We start from the raw sequence: 19,605 nt of genomic DNA, 5'->3' as shown, positions 1-19,605 counted from the left end.
GCCTGTTTAAAATAGGAAATAAATCATATTAATTCAGAGCCAAATGGCTTCTAATTTTGCACCTACAGTTTAGGACCAGCAATCTGTTATGGTGCAAATGATTAAGTAATTAACCTGGAAGCTAGACATCAAAATTCTATTCCATTGATGATTATGCAAAATTGGAGGCAGAATGAGGAGTCTACTTGGCCCTCAATGTTTACTGTACTTTGAGCACATCAGTTCATTGCACTTGATGTATAGTACCTCAATATCACCATATGAAACTGGGTCAATTTTTGTATGCCCTATATGTGTGCAATACAAGTAATCAGATAGATGGTTTACCGCCTGATGAAGTAATTAAAATTAGTACTCAGTTCTGAAAGGTGAAGGATTGACAGCTCAGGACACTGATTTCTTCTATCCTTATAGAGAGTGGAAGTGCCAGCTTCCTACATTTCTGCATCAATGTCCATCAATCGTAACCTGAAGCAATCATCATCAATGGAGAGGGGGTAATTCTGTCTCCATGTCCATTCAGTTCTTGATGTCATTGTTGGGATTGTTATTATGAGTGCCAATTGTCCTGGTGTTTTTTCTACTGTACATACCTGTCCACTGGGAACAAGACTGAGATTGCTACCTAATAGCCAACCATCAATTGGTAACAAATATCAATTATTATCTACAACTTCACATACCTTAAAATATCTATTCTTCCTTAGGGACGCATGGGCAGGTGAGCAAGTTATACTTGTTAATGAGGGTGTTGTTGAAGCCCTTAATCAGAGTCCAACTGGAGCAATCCCTAGCAGCATTTGTCTTCTGACTCAGACTTTGTTTACTAGATGGAAATCAAGTTTTGGACTGAATAGATCTCATTACCATAGAATCATAGGACTGGGAGGGACCTCGAGAGATCACCAGTCCTGTCCCCTGCATTCATAGCAGGACTAAGTGTTATTTTAGACCATCCCTGACAGGTGTTTGTCTAACCTGTTCTTAAAAACCTCCAATGATGGAGATTCCATAACCACTAGAGGCTCTGTATTCAAGTTAAGGCCTAATCAGCAGGGTGTAGAGCAGAAGAATTACTTCTCCTGTCTTGGTTACAACACTCCCAATACCTCCCAGCACGATGTTTGTTGTTTTTGCAATAGTGTTACGCTGTTGACTCATATTTAGCTTGTGATTAACTGTGACCTCCAGATCCCTTTTCTGCCCCCTTTATGTAACTCCCTTTATAGAGAGAGAGCACCGTCTATAAAAGACTAGGTTTTCCTGAACCTTCAAAGGGTTCCATGCAGCCCACTAACACAAACATTTCACGGGATCTGACCCCAGCACAGGAAATATAGCATTTTAGTTGTAGAACAAATGACCAGATAATAAGATGTATGCATTTCTATAAGTCTTCTCTGATAATTTGAAACACCAGCATCATGCTAACCTTCAATTTTGTTGAAGCAAATAACCACTGCTGGAATTAGCCTGATGATGTCAAGAAGTAGATAGATAAAGAATCTCCACAAAGAACAGCTTAATAAGGCTGCAAGCCTTACAGCAGGATATAAAAATAGTTTGGTCTAGCTGGACCAAGAGAAATAGCATGAACAAGACCACTGCTGTGTAAAAAATATAATCTTGGATTTTAGCTAAGAATATCTGAGGAATGAAAAAGGTGCAACTTTTTCGGGGGGGGGGGGGGTAAGAGCCATGTATGTATTGTGGCCAAAAATAAGATTTTAGAATCAGCTTTAACAATAGCGACAACAAAAAAAAGTCTATACTGTTCCAGTGGGAAAAAAAAAAAAAAGACTTGTTTTTCCATGCAGACATAATTCAGAGTTTAGTTTCTCCTCTCTAGCTTCTATAATGTAAAGGAGTATGTTATAAAACTGACATCCCATAACAAAAGAACTTTTTAGTAATTTAAGGAGTGTAAGCTTAAAAGCCGGAGGTAGTTTTTTAGAACTTGACTTAAAATGTAAATCTGGAATATGCTGTTAATGATTACACCTGAATACTAATAAGGCATTTCAGTCACTTGGTCCTGCTTTGAGCAGGGGGTTTGGACTAGATGACCTTCTGGGGTCCCTTCCAACCCTGATATTCTATGATTCAAGCTTGCATTAAAAAGCTTGCATTAAAAATGTTTACTAAATGGATATATTGATCATTGAACTTGTATTCGATTTTAATGACCTTTGATGCTACAGGCAGCTTTGGTTGTTTGTGCTGGAAATCTAAAAGAAATGTGGTTTTACATTTACAGGCTGCTTATCTCTTAGTAAATGACAACTTATCAAAAAGCAAACAGACAAACAGAGAAAACTACCTTTGATTAACATTAATGGTCATCGGGCATAAGATGATAAAAGCAGAAAATGTAGGGTTTTTGTTGTTGTAACTTGCACTGTTCGAAGGAAGAAAAAAAAGGGTGCAATCTCAAAAAAGGCAGGATCCCCTCTTATTGTTATTTATATGCATGTAGCATAGAGACTCCAGATCAGTCACCGGGGCTGCATTGTCTATACATTGTACATTGAGTAAAACACAGTCCCTGCACTGAAGAGCTCATCGTTTAGGATTATACCTAGACACAGCAGACAGAGGGCAAACAAGCATGGGTGTGGAACAAAACAGGAGAAAAGGATAGGTTTGCAAAAATGAGTAGTCACAGGTTAATATTAGCCCAATCATTGCATCACATAGATTAAATTTCCTGTGAGATATGGGCTCATGGTCAAAGATTTCAACCTTAAGACCAAATGTTCTAAGACTTTGTTGGTTTAAGACTGAACGGCCTAGAAAAAATAATTCTAATATAATCAGATCATGGTTATAGGGTGTCCACGAGTTCTTGAGACTCCCCTTGAGTCCTAAAGAATCTTGGGTTAATGACCCACCTGTATGGGGAAAAGAGAGAAATCTGTAGTCAAAGGTTGTCTGATCACATACTTGCTAGGGAATTCCCACAAAACACAAGGATTTCAGGAACACTGTAATTGGGAGCTGTATTTCTATGGATTCGAACACAACTAAAAACATTTACCAGTATGGCTGCTACAGTTTATAGAATACAAAGTCCTTTTGTGGATTTTTTTTTAGGGAGTCAGTATTGTCTAGGGGATATCTATCTAATGTTTATATATAGCTCTCAAATGTATGGGTCAAAATCAACTGCAGAGAATTTGGTTTTATGTATTCTGTTGAAAATAGACCACTTAAAAAACAAAGTATGATATCACTACAGTTCCTCACTAGAAAAGTAAAAGTTATTGGGATTTGGACTACTTTTCCCCAAAGCCTAAGTAAGGCTTTCTTTCCTATTAAGACACTTTTCCATATTTTCTCTTTCATTAAAGACATTCTGCACAACACAGTTAAAGCAACAACCACAGCTGGGGTGTGGTTTTAAGTCTTTTTTCCAATATCATACTCAGGTCATTTGCTCAATCTATTGTGTTTAAGAAAAGAACATCTTCATCCCAGTAGAACCTAACTGCTCCTTCTCGGGATGGGAAGTTTATCCAAGTCTATGAATTCCTTTAAAAAAAAAAAACAACAACACAACAACAACAAAAAAAGCCAGTAGATCCAGTCCCTACTTTAAAAGTGTTCTTCGCTTATACACTAATGGCCGAATAGATTATCAAGAAAGTACCACACACTAGTGACCTGGTGCAGAAATACTTACCCATAAAAATAGTCCACTGACATCAAAGGGGGTCTTTGTGGGAGTGAGTGCTATTCACACTAGTAGGGATTACAAACTTGAAGGGTAAAATTATGTCCTTCTCCAAGCAAAAACATCTCCAACAAAGTCAATGATCTTGTGCTCACTTACACCAAAATTGAATTGGGTTCTAGGTGCATGTGCTACATATCTGCATTAGACATTTCTGTAACACCCAACACTGTAGTATCCAACTGTTAAAGCATATCTATGAATCCTTTAAAATGTATTGTTCATATATGTAGCAACATTGTGGAAAGAGGTTCTTACTACTGATGGTAAAATAATAAAAAGTGTGCAAAAAAGGAGAATGTTTTTAGTTTCAACCTCCCTGCTCCCCAAACCAACATCCAATAACTTGTTTTGGCTGGGAAAGTGCGCCATGCGATGACAAAAAAAAAGTTGTTTTTTCTGCAAAAATGAAGTGTCTTTATGAAAAATATTAAATTATTGCCTATAGTTTTACAATTTGACTCACAGGCCCACTGTTGCAGTTTCTGTCATGAAGAGCTGTATTTTCTGACGAGATTCCACCCTTCATTAAATTAAGAAATACTTGTAAAATCACAATTCACCCTGGAGTTCTACACATTCCTGACTAGAATTAATTTTCCCCTCAACAAAAAACATGCAAAGAAGTTAAATCATTAAAAACAAAACTGAAAGTGGTTTACTCATCAACACAAAAAGCCACCGGAAATACTAAACTTATATTCTGATTAAATAGAACTTAATTTTAGCTCACCTGATTTTTTTTAAATTGGCAACTAATGTTTGCTGATGAACTAATCTTACCTGGGAAGATATAGCTTGGGGCATACTTCAAAGCTGAATTATAAAAAGCCCGGGAAAAGGAAGATTTATAAAAAGACATTTTGAAGGCCCTAAGTTAACTGGAGTAGTGGGAATTATATTGCTATAATAAAACACAACAAGTATAGGTTTCAAAGTAGAAGCCGTGTTAGTCTGTATCCGCAAAAAGAAAAAGGAGGACTCGTGGCACCTTAGAGACTAACAAATTTATTTGAGCATAAACTTTCGTGAGCAGCTCACAAAAGCTTATGCTCAAATAAATTTGTTAGTCTCTAGGGTGCCACAAGCCCTCCTTTTTCTTTTTACAAGGAGTATAGTAAGTATTCATTGAAATGACCTGCAATATTGCTATTCCGGGGAAAATTTTATTCTCAAGTAATTTTCTCCAATCTGTATAATCCAAGATTGCATGCAGATTGCATAAAAGAGTAGCTCTAAGCAACAGGCTTGGCTCAAAAGCACAGGCAAAATATTCCTTTAGAGGATCCAAGATTATTATATAATCACAGTTCCTTGGCATCTAATATTATTATTATTAATGTATTACATAAATGAACAGGGCAATGAAGCTAGAAATTGTCTGTTCTGTTGCTCTTCTCCCAGGTTAGCCTAGCTTATTTATTGTACCACACAGGACTTTTTCTTAACTAGATAGGGGCTTCAGCCAAGTTCAGAACAACATCAAGATCTGATCTTCCCCATAATTCAAGAGATTTTCAGATGGCAGTTTTGCTTTGGCCTCATCTCTAACCACTAAACTGTTCGGGTTTTTTTGGAAGACATAAGGAGCCTATGATCCACTTCTGCTGATAATTCATTGGGAAGTAAATAAAACCAGAGATTTGGAGATACGTATATGAAGCTATGTCTATACTGCCCAGTCTGGGGAGACTGACACCCATGTCTGAGTCCCCAGGTTAGCCTAGCTTGGGTGTGAGCCTTTTCACTGCAAAGCCCTACCTGTTTTAAGGCATCCTCATTGGTTCTGCACTCACTTGTACGTGACTGGAGGTTATTGGTGCCGGAAGGGCATTACTGGACTATCAGCACTTGAGTGATTTTGCATGCAATGTGTGGCAAAATGGCCAATGCTGGCATGGTGGGTCCCATGATTTTCTTGGCGGGAAGGTGGGATGGGGTGGGGGATAGGACGCCACCTCTTGTCCCTGCTCTTGGAGTGCCAAGGGCCCCGCTAGTGGCCTGGGAAGGTGGTAGAGGAGGGAAACGGAGAAGGGGTTTGGGCTTGCTCCTCATTCTGAGCTCCAGCTCTTCTCAACCCCTCTGGGTTTCTTCCCCCTTGGGTAGGGCCATTGATGTTGGGAGAAGGAGCCTCCCTGCCCTGATGGGGCAGGGTCTCCCTGACTTCAGTTTTCTGGTCTTTCAATTGTCAGCAACACACCTCCAAACTCCAGTCCTCTCTCCTTCCTCGCACACCCTGACTGTCTGAAGTAGGGGTTCTATTAGGTTCCTGACAGGGACTTAATTGACTAGGGAGGGCTGCTACACATTAGTTGTAGTCTATAGAGAGCCATGCCTTAATTAGCCTAGGGCTTACATATCTCCCCTCTCCCATTGCTCCTTGGCCCTGCTGTATCACAAACCTCACAGTAAAGTGGGCGGGTTCCAGCCCAAGTTGAAGTGGAGCCTGGTTCTAACCCACACCCCCAGCTAAGTAAGCATCCTGCATCTTAGAGCAGTGTTTTTCAAAGTTTGGGTTGTGACTCAATATTGGGTCGTGGCATGTAAGGCACTGGGTTGCCTTGCTCAGCACCCAGGGACCTAGCAGCTCTGGTCAGCATTCATAGATTCATAGATACTAAGGTCAGAAGGGACCACTCTGATCATCTAGTCCGACCTCCTGCACAGCGCAGGCCACAGAATGTCACCCACCACTCCTATGAAAAACCTCACCCATGTCTGAGCTATTGAAGTCCTCAAATCATGGTTCAAAACTTCAAGGAGCAGAGAAGCCTCCCTCCAGTCAACCATGCCCCATGCTACAGAGGAAGGCGAAAAACCTCCAGGGACTCTCCAATCTGCCCTGGAGGAAAATTCCTTCCCGACCCCAAATATGGCAATCAGCTAAACCCTGAGCATATGGGCAAGATTCACCAGCCAGATACCCAGGAAAGAATTTTCTATAGTAACTCAGATCCCATCCATCTAATATCCCATCTCAGGGGATTTGGCCTATTTACCCTGAATATTTAAAGATCAATTACTTACCAAAATCCCATTATCCTATCATACCATCTCCTCCATAAACTTATCGAGTAGAATCTTAAAACCAGATAGATCTTTTGCCCCCACTGCTTCCCTTGGAAGGTTATTCCAAAACTTCACTCCTCTGATGGTTAAAAACCTTCGTCTGATTTCAAGTCTAAACTTCCTGGTGGCCAGTTTATACCCATTTGTTCTTGTGTCCACATTGGTGCTGAGCTTAAATAATTCCTCTCCCTCTCCTATATTTATCCCTCTGATATATTTATAGAGAGCAATCATATCTCCCCTCAACCTTCTTTTAGTTAGGCTAAACAAGCCAAGCTCCTTAAGTCTCCTTTCATAAGACAAGTTTTCCATTCCTCGGATCATCCTAGTAGCCCTTCTCTGTACCTGCTCCAGTTTGAATTCATCCTTTTTAAACATGGGAGACCAGAACTGCACACAGTATTCTAGGTGAGGTCTCACCAGTGCCTTGTATAACGGTACTAAAACCTCCTTATCCCGACTGGAAATGCCTCTCCTGATGCATCCCAAAACCGCATTAGCTTTTTTCACAGCCATATCACATTGGCAGCTCATAGTCATCCTATGATCAACCAATACTCCAAGGTCCTTCTCCTCTTCCGTTACTTCTAATTGATGCGTCCCCAGCTTATAACTAAAATTCTTGTTATTAATCCCTAAATGCATAACCTTACACTTCTCACTATTAAATTTCATCCTATTACTATTACTCCAGTTTACAAGGTCATCCAGATCCTCCTGTATAATATCCCGATCCTTCTCCGAATTGGCAATACCTCCCAGCTTTGTATCATCTGCAAACTTTATTAGCACACTCCCACTTTTTGTGCCAAGGTCAGTAACAAAAAGATTAAATAAGATTGGTCCCAAAACCGATCCCTGAGGAACTCCACTGGTAACCTCTCTCCAACCTGACAGTTCGCCTTTCAGTAGGACCCGTTGCAGTCTCCCCTTTAACCAATTCCTTATCCACCTTCTGATGTTCATATTGATCCCCATCTTCTCCAATTTAACTAATAATTCCCCATGTGGCACGGTATCAAATGCCTTACTGAAATCTAGGTAAATTAGGTCCACTGCATTTCCTTTATCTAAAAAATCTGTTACTTTTTCAAAAAAGGAGATTAGGTTGGTTTGGCACGATCTACCTTTTGTAAAACCATGTTGTATTTTGTCCCATTTACCATTGACTTCAATGTCCTTAACTAATTTCTCCTTCAAAATTTTTTCCAGGACCTTGCATACTACAGATGTCAAACTAACTGGCCTGTAGTTACCCGGATCACTTTTTTTTCCTTTCTTAAAAATAGGAACTATATTAGCAATTCTCCAATCATTCGGTACTATTCCTGAGTTTACAGATTCATTAAAAATTCTTGCTAATGGGCTTGCAATTTCAGGTGCCAATTCCTTTAATATTCTTGGATGAAGATTATCTGGGCCCCCCGATTTAGTCCCATTAAGCTGTTTCAGTTTCGCTTCTACCTCTGATATGGTAATATCTACCTCTATATCCTCCTTCCCATTTGTCATGCTACCATTATCCCCAAGATCCTCTTTAGCCTTATTAAAGACTGAGGCAAAGTATTTGTTTAGATATTGGGCCATGCCTAGATTATCTTTAACCTCCGCTCCATCCTCAGTGTTAAGCGGCCCCACTTCTTCCTTCTTAGTTTTCTTCTTATTTATATGGCTATAGAACCTTTTACTATTGGTTTTAATTCCCTTTGCAAGGTCCAACTCTACTCGACTTTTAGCCTCTCTGACTTTATCCCTACATCTTCTGACCTCAATTAGGTAGGTTTCCTTGCTGATCCCTCCCATCTTCCACTCCCTGTATGCTTTCTGCTTCTTCATAATCACCTCTCTAAGATGCTTGCTCATCCAGCTTGGTCTACAACTCCTTCCTATGAATTTTTTCCCCTTTCTTGGGATACAGGCTTCCGATAGCTTCTGCAGTTTTGATTTAAAGTAATCCCAGGCCTCAACTGCCTTTAGATCCATAAGTTCTTCAGTCCAATCCACTTCCCTAACTAATTGCCTTAATTTTTGAAAGTCAGCCCTTTTGAAATCAAAAACCCTAGTTGCAGATTTATTTTTGTTAATCCTTCCATTTAGTTTGAACTGAATTAGCTCATGATCACTTGAGCCAAGATTGTCCCCTACAACCATTTCTTCTAGGAGGTCCTCACTACTCACCAAAATTAAATCTAAAATGGCATCCCCTCTAGTCGGTTCAGCAACTACTTGTTGAAGGAATCCATCAGCTATCGCATCTAGGAAAATCTGAGCCCTATTATTATTACTAGCACTGGTCCTCCAGTCTATATCTGGGAAGTTAAAGTCTCCCATGATCACGCAGTTTCCATTAGTATTTACTTTATTAAAGACATCAAAAAGGGCTCTATCCATAACCAAATTAGATCCCGGAGGTCTATAGCACACCCCAAGCACTATCATAGGAGAGGCTTTACTAGTTTTCTTCCCCAATGTAATTTTTGCCCAGACAGACTCTGTCTTATCCATTGCATCGCTTCTTATTTCTTTACATTCTAACTCATCGTTGATATACAATGCTACTCCACCCCCTTTACCTTTGTTTCTGTCTTTCCTAAACAGCACATACCCTTCAATACCTGTAGTCCAGTCATGACTACTATTCCACCATGTTTCTGTTATCCCTATAATATCTGGTTTCACTTCCTGCACCAGTAGCTCTAGTTCCTCCATTTTGTTACCTAGACTCCTCGCATTGGTGTATAAACATCTTAATTTTTGCTGTTTGGCCTCGCTCACATTTTGTACCCTATTAGGCACAGTCATTCTACATCCAGTATAACCTATTAGACTAGTATCCACACCGCCCTCACTCCTTATATACATTCTCCTACCCACGGCTGTATCCTTTCTTACTTCATCTTCTTCCCTCTCAATGCTAAAATCTGGCGTGGAGATTTTCCAGACATCTCCCATCCATCTCCCCCCAATTCCTAGTTTAAAGCTCTCTTTATCAGTTGTGCCAGCCTCGATCCTAGAAGTCTATTTCCTTCCCTACTCAGATGAAGTCCATCCCGAGAGAACTGACCTCTGTCCGTGAATGCCTCCCAGTGGCCATACATCCCAAAGCCCTCCTTATAGCACCACTGCCTAAGCCATCTGTTGACAGTCATAATCTTGTCACACCTTTGTTGCCCTTCTCTAGGAACAGGAAGGATCCCGCTAAAGATCACCTGAGCCTCAATTTCCTTAAGCGTCTTCCCCAGCCTAGCATAGTCTCCCTTGATACTTTCCAGCGAGAATCTGGCTGTATCATTTGTTCCCACATGAAGGATAATTAGGGGATTCTTTCCCGCTCCCTTGAGGATCCTTTTCAACCTCAGGTCTACATCCCTTATCTTAGCACCCGGAAGACAGCACACCCTTCTATTCTCAGGATCAGCTCTAGTTACAGGCCTGTCTATTCTTCTCAATAAAGAGTCCCCGATCACATAGACCTGCCTTTTCCTGGTGACAGTGCTATTCTCCAGTCTCTCCCCTGTTCCCTCTGGCTGCAAGTTCTTTCCATTCCTATTTTCCCTTACAATTCTCTTCAACCCATCCTGTATCCTCCTGGGGCTCATAATTCGTGTAGTCTCCCTTGACTCTTCCCCTTTTTCTATAGGGCTAGCCTCTCTTCTCTTCTTCCTTACCCTTCCACCTTCAGCGACTACCTGCTGAGCCCCTTCTTCATTTTCCAACTCTGCAAACCTGTTCCTAAGCTCTATTTCTCCTTCACTAGCCCGTCTTTTTCTCTGCCTGGTTCTTTGAGTCACATGTTTCCACTGACCACTTTCCTCATCCAGTCTCTCCTCAAAATTCCCCAGCCCTGCTTCCATCCGAGAGTCTGAGCTTTTCCCTTCAGATACCTCATATCTTTGCTCCATCATCTGCTCAAACCCCTTCCTAAACTCAACCAGACTTTCCACCTGCATCTCCAGACCTCGGATCTTTTCCTCCATCAGCTCTATCAGACGGAATTTCATGCAGACAAAACTCTTACCGGTTCCCCCCTCCAGGATCATGTACATACCACAGCTTCCACATCCAGTCATCCTCAATGTGTCTTTCACTGCAGGAGTCACTCCCACAGCTTCCTCTGTATCTGTCATCTCCTTCCCACCTAAATCCTGTTAATCTGGGAAACACAAGCCACACCAAAAAGAACACGCCCCCAGCAAAAGCAAACCCCAAACAAGCACCACAATCCGAACTCCCCTTTCAAACTCCCACTCAAACTCCCCTGTTTAGAGCTCTGTTTGCTAGCTCCTGTGCCACTGCCTGACTGGCTGGCTACCTTTATAGGGCCCCTAGTCAGAAGCCCCACCCCCTAGGCAGGGCTCAGCTGCTCTCTCAGCACAAAGCCCCACCCCCTAATCAGGCTCAGCTGCTCTCCCAGCACAAAACCCCTACACACACACAAATACAAATACAAATACTAAAAATACAATACCAAGTACAACTCCCACTCAAACTCCCCTGTTTAGAGCTCTGTTTGCTAGCTCCTGTGCCACTGCAGCTATCTGACCAGGACATTAAAAGTCTTGTTGGTGGTGCTGCCCAGCTAAGTCAGGGGCGTCCCTACCTGTTCTGACACTGCAGGGCTGGCTCCTAGGCACAGTGGGTGGGCCACAGGGCTCTGCACGCTGCCCCTGCCCCAAGCACCAGCTCTGCAGTCTCATTGGCCGATTTCCAGCCAATGGGAGCTGGGAGGGGCAATGCCTGTGGGCGAGAGCCACTCAGAGCCGCTTGTGTGCCTCCACCTAGGAGCCGGACCTGCTGCTGGCTGCTTCCGGGATGCAGCATGGTCCACGGTGCCAGGACAGGTGGGAAGCCTGCTTCCGCACCGCTGACCAGGAGCTGCCAGAGGTAAGTCCGCGCCCCAACCCCCTGCCCTGAGCCCCCGCCACACCACCTGTCTTAAAGCACCTCCTAGCCTGGGTCAGATGTGGACAATAGGGGAGGTTGGGTTAAAACCTGGGTTAACTCTGCTGCATAGACATACCCTCGCTAAGCGGCATACTAGCCCAAAGTTCTCCTGAAGAGACACATCATATCTCTACATGAAACTATTGCTCTTCTTGAGGAATCTGACCCCACTGTGGATTTGGACTACATGGCTAACCTGTACCTGATGTTAGAGAGCCACTATGGCAAAGGATGCTCCCAACCCATGAACACACAACCATCCTCACAATGACTTTCCTCAAGTTTAGAACTATATTTAGGCTTAGAACAAGTTCACAAATAAAACATTTGTTAAGCTAGTGGATCTCAAATTAGAGCCATTTCCATGGCAACCTCTTCAGTATTCTTTCAGAAAAAACTGATTTTGTACATTTTGAAGAAGGAACAAACCATCGGCTATTTGGCACCCAGTGCATTACTTTTGTTTGGTTTTCTTTGCAAAGAACACAAAAAGACATTACTCATTCTCTCCACATATTTTAGAAGCAATCACTGAAGTCATACTAGACCGTGATACATGACCATCAGCAAGGAAACAATACGGTAGGGATTATTAAAGAGCAGATTAGTATGTGTGCAATATGTAGGGCTTTTTAATGGGATATATGCCCAAGTGCAGGTTCAGTTAGGTAGTACAGCAATCATGTGTAACCAAAGGACAGCAGAGACTCCACAGCATGTGTATGTATTTATTCAATTTTCCCCGCTTCATAGAGTCCTTATTCATCAATATTTTGATTATTTTTTCTTCCCAAAAGACATTTTGGCCAGTGCTGTAGAATTTTTGCATTCAAAGAGGCACAAACATACCCCAACATTGTATGGAACGTTCCTGGCATGAGTCTCAGCCTCAAAGTGTACCCCTTCAGTGTGTGCACACACAAGTCAGGCATTTGCTCACACATGGCTAGAAAACTACTGTACTGTGTTGCACACACAATGCGCTACATGCACAGCTGGTTAAAATCCACAGGATTCCATTGATTTCTGCCACTCTGAAGAGGTGCACATCCCCCAGCACTGGGCCATTACTGGTGGCAGGCAGGGGTAAGACCAGAGCCCTGCATGTCCCCAACTCTATTCAGGAAAGGGAGTGCTAGTAGCAGCTCTAGCCTAGAACAGTGGCTCCATCCTCTCCGCACAGGGAAAGAGACAAGATTGCCCTTTGTGGCATCCCTCATGATCTCACAATGAACCATGCACCTCCTGGTTTTAAATTCCTAAGCACTCTCTTGCCTGTTTCTTTCATTGTGTTCTTAAGTGCTCTCATTCCCATTTGGGAAATTCAGTATAGCTCACCTTTTAAAATGCTTTAACTGCCTATGTAATATCCGTTATGTCCTGAAGGTGAGTGGTTCTAGAAATGGCCAAACACCGTAAACACAGCATAACAGGCTGTATTACAAAGAGTGTGAAAAGAGCCTTTTAAGGCCTTGTCTACACTTACCAGGGGTTTCATGCATGGCAATCGATGCATCAGCGGTCGATTTAGCAGGAAGACCCGCTAAATCGACTGCAGATCGCTCTCCCTTTGACTCCTGTACTTTACCTGAGCAAGAGGCACAAGGGGAGTCGATGGGAGAGCATTTCCAGTCAACATCGCGTAGCGTGGATCCCACGGTAAGTAGATCTAAGTATATCGACTTCAGCTATGTTATTCACGTAGCTGAAGTTGCGTAACTTAGCTCGATCTCCCCCTGTAGTGTAGAGTATTACAATGCCAGAAAAACAAGCAGGCGAGTCCTTACAAATACATTCAGAGTAAGCGATTATAATTTCACCTACTGTTCATTGATTAAGAACAATCCTGTTCCTGTTGGAATCAAATAACTCAACTTCTATTGAATCATTTGGCACAGAAACATGTTGGACGTGTCCCAAGTGCAGTCAGTGAGTTTGGGGGATAAACATGTTATCTACAATTACTCTCCACTCATTTTTGTAAAAACTGTCCAGATTTCCAATTGACTGAGTCCCTTTGAACATTGTCAAAAGGAAGGTATGTTCCTTCAAGACCTTTAGGTATTTGTCAGTTTTTCATTAATGGTTGTTTTTTCAGGACATTGTATTTTCATTGATGTGAAAAGGGTATGTTACAATGCATACAGCTATAGACATTTCATTTCCAATTCTATTTATAAATGCAACATTGTCACCAAGACCGAAACAGGAAAAATAATTACAATATTCATTCACATTGACAGAAGCGGAAAAGGTCTCACTAATACAAAAACAGCCACATTTTAGAGTCACTGGAAACTATAGTAGGCCCACAAAACTTTAAATGTCATTGTTAGAGATCTCTCACATCCAGAAACCATTATGTTAGTGTTAAGAAAGCGTCCCATCCTATTCCATCCTTTATCAAAAGGGACTCTTTCAATGTGGGAATGTAGTCAGTTTCAAAAAGCAAGTTGAGAGTAATTTCAGGTATTTCATCTGCCTCCAAGTACTCTACCAGTTTTTGTGGTTTTTACGCTCACATATTCCTATTCTTAAAAAATGTTTGCCTTTTACGTTGTGTCAAAGACCCACTGATAAACTAAAACCAAAAAATATACATATTTTCTCTTTACAGCTGATCTCAAAAAAAGTTAATGATCTTAGGTGTTACTGATGAGATCAGGAAATAAAAACGTTTTTCCAAGCAGAACCGTATTGAAGTCAATGCTGGTCCTTTAACATCATTGTTATCATTTGATGACCTGCACAGCCACAGAATTAAAGAAATGTCTCAACAAGTATGATCCCACCTTTCACACCTGACTTCAAAGAGCCTAGTTGTGAGAGTCAAAGTTGCTAACTAAGAGCTGCAGAATCAAGCCCTATATTTCTCCTTGCCCTGGTGGCATACGTTTTTAAAATAAAGAGGGCAGTTGTAGGAATGTGCATTTTTGCAACTGTATTTTTAAACTGTCAATGTTTGAATCTTTACAATGGATAACGAGGATAGTGGAGGAGTGTTTAAAATTGTCTGCAGTTATTTCATTTCATTTTATATGATTTGTCGGGTGAATAATGAGTGATTTAAATGAAAATATTGCCAAACCTTGCTGAACAACTCACGTGAGTAAAAAGTCCTATGGACTTCAATGTGACTACCTACCTACACAGCTCAAGTGAGCAGGAGTTGTAAAAAGCCATATCAGACCATCAGTTTCCAGCAGAAGCCTCCATTGACCTTCATGGAGAGTCTCATTTTAAATTGATGGCCCCAAAGGTTTATTAGTCTTATGATTAGTATCTGTTAAAATAATAAAAGTTAGCTCATATCTTCTCTTTCCCATTCCCCCTTTGGCTCTTAACATTTAGTATTCAGTAAAGTAAAAAAAATAAAAAAAAAATAAAAAGAGAAATAATATAATTCCATTTCAACCTATAGGAGATTGTATTATATCCTCTCAGAGATAGATTAAAAAATGTAAAGGATTTTTTATTATTCTCAATTTTTTTTTGTAATTGGCAGCTTTACAGCTTTATCTTGATTGAAGGGCGAGTTTAAATTGCCTGATATACTACTATTTTTTATACCTTCATTTCAGAAGCCTTATCACGTATGAGAAAAATCCTCCCCTTAGTATTAGGGAAACTCATAACAGACTAATGTTCTTTCTATATTTAGAGTTTCCAACAAAATGTGTAAAGCATTCAAATAGTCTTCTAAAATACTGAATAGGGCTGATGCAGAGGTGCTAAGCTGCCCCAGCTTCCACTGAGTTCAGTGCGAGTTTGGGTGCCTTGTACCTCCCAGGATCAAAGATTGGGAAGAAGCATTTAGATAAGAACTTTTTAGATACAAGATGATGGGCCAAATCAGATCATGAGGCTAACCCACAAGAGTTAAGTGAGCAGGATTCAGGAAAAGGTATGCACTTGGGCCATTATATAAAATGTTATTGGGCTGGTATTGCTCTCTGAACAAACTGTATAGGCCAAAACCTGAAGGGTACACAGGCCGTGGATCAGTTTTTGAACACATTTGTTTTCGGTTGCATGTGCCATACAGCTATTAGATGCTAATAGAACCCTTTGTCTCTCTCTAAAAGGGATGTGAGGAACATTTGTTTTATAGTTGAAATGGAATGAAAGTCTTGAAAAGAAAGACATTTTGAGCAGTTCCCAAACTGTGGGTCAAGCCCCAAAGTGGGTCATGATCCCGTTTTAATGGGATCACCGGGGCTGGCTTACACTTGCTGGGGCCAAAGCCCGAGCCCCAGTGCCTGGGGCCAAAGCCGAAGCCCAATGGCTTCAGCCGCAGGCAGCACGGCTCAGGTTACAAGCCCCCTGCCTGGAGCTAAAGACTTTGGGTTTCGGCTTTGTCTCTCCCTTCCACCTGGGGCAGTGGAGCTCGGCCTTTGTCTCCCCGGGACAGCAGGGCTTGGCCGAGCTCAGTCCCCGCTCCTGGGGTCATGTAGTAATTTTTGTTATCAGAAGGGGGTCGTGGTGCAATGAAGTTTGAGAAACCCTGATCTAACACAAAAAATAAGAAACCAAGAGCCGGCAGAGTCAATGGCACAAATTCTTTGGAATTCAAACCACTCATAGTTTAGAGTGATCAAATATATCCCAAATTATTATTTTCCCTTACACGTGGAAAAGGAAAGTTACACATAAGACAACTAGACCTTACTAATGACATTTCCTGTCAGTACCTCACCCATACCACGAGGCAGGAAACTATTAAAGAAGTTATTGTATATTGTGAACTTATAGTTAAAAGAACAGAGAGTTAACACTAACTTTCAATCACATATTAACAAAACAAGGGCAGCAATCTTTTAGTTCACATTCAAATATGGTTCAACAAGAAAAACTAATGTTAAATGACTTTTTGAGTACCACTTGTAATACTGAACAATTATAGACAGAAGCAAATTGCAATTAGCTGGAAACCTTGCTCAAAAGAACAGACAATATGATTACAACAAGAGCAATAGACAGACAGGTTAGGATTCAGGGAGTACTTTGTCTGTATATCATTGTACAACAAAAAAAAACCTTTGTAATCTTAATGAAATATATGCAGCATACAGAGAACAGGAAAATTCGGTCAGAAACCAGCACTATAATGTTAAAAGCGGCAACTTTATTTTCAGTTAAAACAAAACCCGAAGTCAATAAACAACTCCCTAAACTTTTATTAGCAGTTGTTTCAACTAGAGCTGATCAAACATATTAGTTTGTCCAGTTTTTTCAGTGAAAATTCAAAGACTGAACAATTCCATCCTCAAAACATTTTGAGTTGAAAATGCTGCCCCAATGCTTCATGGGAGCTATAATGTAGGTATCTCATGCTTCTCTATACACCAGGCTCCTTTGCTGAATTATATCTTTCCCAATGCACCACATTCAATGCTCTTGGGAGAAGGGAGGTTTTACATCATGAGTATCCGTCCATTGTGAATCATGGAAGATGTAGTCCAATTGGGAAGCCCTGTCCATAGAGGACTATGGGCATGTGAAACACTGAATTACAACTCCCATGAATCATTGGGGCAGCATTTCCAAATCAAAATATTTAGGGGTTTTTTTGGAGGAAATACTTCGGTTTAGGGTATTTGGTTTTTTGACAAAAGAAAGTTGAAGTTGCCTGTAGAAAGCAGACCCTCTTCCTAAAAAATTGTTTAGTCAAAAATTCTATTCTGTCCGAAATTCCCCCCCCCAACAAAAGATTTTTCAACAAGCCCTAGTTTCTACTCACTCCATTCTACAGTATATTCCATTTATACGCAGTTTTGACACATTCAAGACCCTCAGTCTGAAATTATTTACTTAATGCTTAGAATAAGCCAGATAATAAGAATGCCTTTCCCAATTTCCAAAGCAGTGTTCCATTTGAAAAGTCCCAGAAGGTTATAATATTAGGTCCCAATTGTACAGGGAGGACCCCTTTGCGCCCCCACTCCCCAAGAGCCCCCCTGACTTTAGTGGGGCTCCACACAAGGACATAACTCTTCTTATGTAAATCCATTTGAAGAATTGGGGGCTTTGGGCTTGTCTTCACTGCAGAGTTAGTTTGAGAGATAAATTGAATCTTCCTCCAACCTTGACTCTCAGACACACCCACAAATCTTTACCTCATGTTAAATGGTGCTTTAAACTCAAGTTAGCTGGTCTGTCAAGGGGACTGGGCTGAAAGTATTATGCAGCTACAGGCAAAACCTGAGTTAACACAACTCATCACATGCTAATCTAATCCCTTTGCATTGTTCAGGTGTTTTGCCCTGTCATTTGAGCTAGGCTGCCTTGAGTTGAGTATCTCCAGCTAACTATCACAGTGAAGACAAGCCTTTAGTCACCTAAACACCCAACTTGGGCTCTGAACCTCATGCTATTGCTTTGCAAGGGTTTTTTTGTTTTTGTTTTAAATAATTATTAGGAATTGAGGATGACAAGAAGAGATGCACCACTTTTATTGAGGTAAACAGGAAAAGATAACTTGCATTGGTGGTTATCACACAAATGATTTTAAGGAGCCATGCAAAAAAGGTAGGAAAAGACAGCACCTTACCTGTAAGTAAATGTTGAAAGCAAGGTGAATTTCACAGTGAAATTAAGAAATTAATATAGCTATGAATGGCAACTGATATTGACACAAATATTCTTAAGTACACTAGTGAACCCTATTAGTACATTTTCACAAAGCTGGAGTAAGGTTCTAATAATCATGGGATATATACATGAGACATGAGCCGTGTTCGTTGATTTGGAAATATACCACATTTTATCTAATGGGATCTCAGAGTGTAGATGGTGCTGTCTCAGGGTTGCAGTTTACCAGCTATGAGACTATTTTCTAGGGTGTATGAATGACATTTTCTGTACAAACAGACATGTGAGGCAATTATGCACAATAAAAGCCAGAAGTCTTGTGGTTGTTTAACCATACCTGTGAGCATCCAGGGTATGGTTCTGGCTCTACTTAATATGCTGTGGCTGATGTTCATATGAAAAACTAAGCTAAGCTAGCCCTTCACATCTTTATTTCATTGTTTATCAGTTTACACTAGGATTGATGGATTTTCCCCCCCTCTTGAAGTGGAAAATATCAACTCCCTTTGTTTGCTGAGAAGTGTGATTTGTTCATACTTAAAACAGACTTTTGAAGTATTTTTAAGGTCATGTTTTTTGAGCAAAAATAGGCTGGAATTTTCTTTTGACATTTCTAATTGATCATTAATCCTTCCCTGCTGACCCTTACTAAAACTTCCATATGGTGCTGGAATGCAGAAGTGTCCCTCTGATATGCTAACATTCCATTGGAATGCAAATGGCATTTGTATTTCATAAGTGATATACCTAATACATGGAGATCTCACTGAGCTGAGTTTTACTCAGGGTAATAGGTACTTTAGACAACACCTTCATAAATCAGCTCCAAATTCATTTAGGTTAGTTTTTATGGGAAGACATAATAGTAGCATATCAAGGAGTAACTTGTCATTCATTGAAATATTCATAGAACAATAGAAATGCAAGGCTGGAAGGAACCTCCAGAGGTCATCTAGTCCAGCCCCCTGCACTAAGTCAGGATCAAGTATACCTAGACCATCCCTGATCAGTGTTCTTAAAAACCTTTGATGATGGGGATCCAAAACCTTCCTTGGAAGCCTATTCTAGTACTTAAACTATCCTTATAGTTAGAAAGATTTTCCTAACATCTCACATGCCTCATTAGTTCAGCTAATCAAGGATTTGCAAACAATATTCTGGCATCTCAATATAGTGTAATACTTCCAGTAGATCAATTTCTTCTATTAAGTTCACTTTTCCCCTCCTTAGAACTAATATAAATAATTAAACAATGTAACTAGGAATAG

The sequence above is a fragment of the Dermochelys coriacea genome, chromosome 9, assembly GCF_009764565.3.
Source record: "Dermochelys coriacea isolate rDerCor1 chromosome 9, rDerCor1.pri.v4, whole genome shotgun sequence".
Classification (NCBI taxonomy): domain Eukaryota; kingdom Metazoa; phylum Chordata; order Testudines; family Dermochelyidae; genus Dermochelys; species Dermochelys coriacea.
This window is presented reverse-complemented; position numbering follows the sequence as displayed.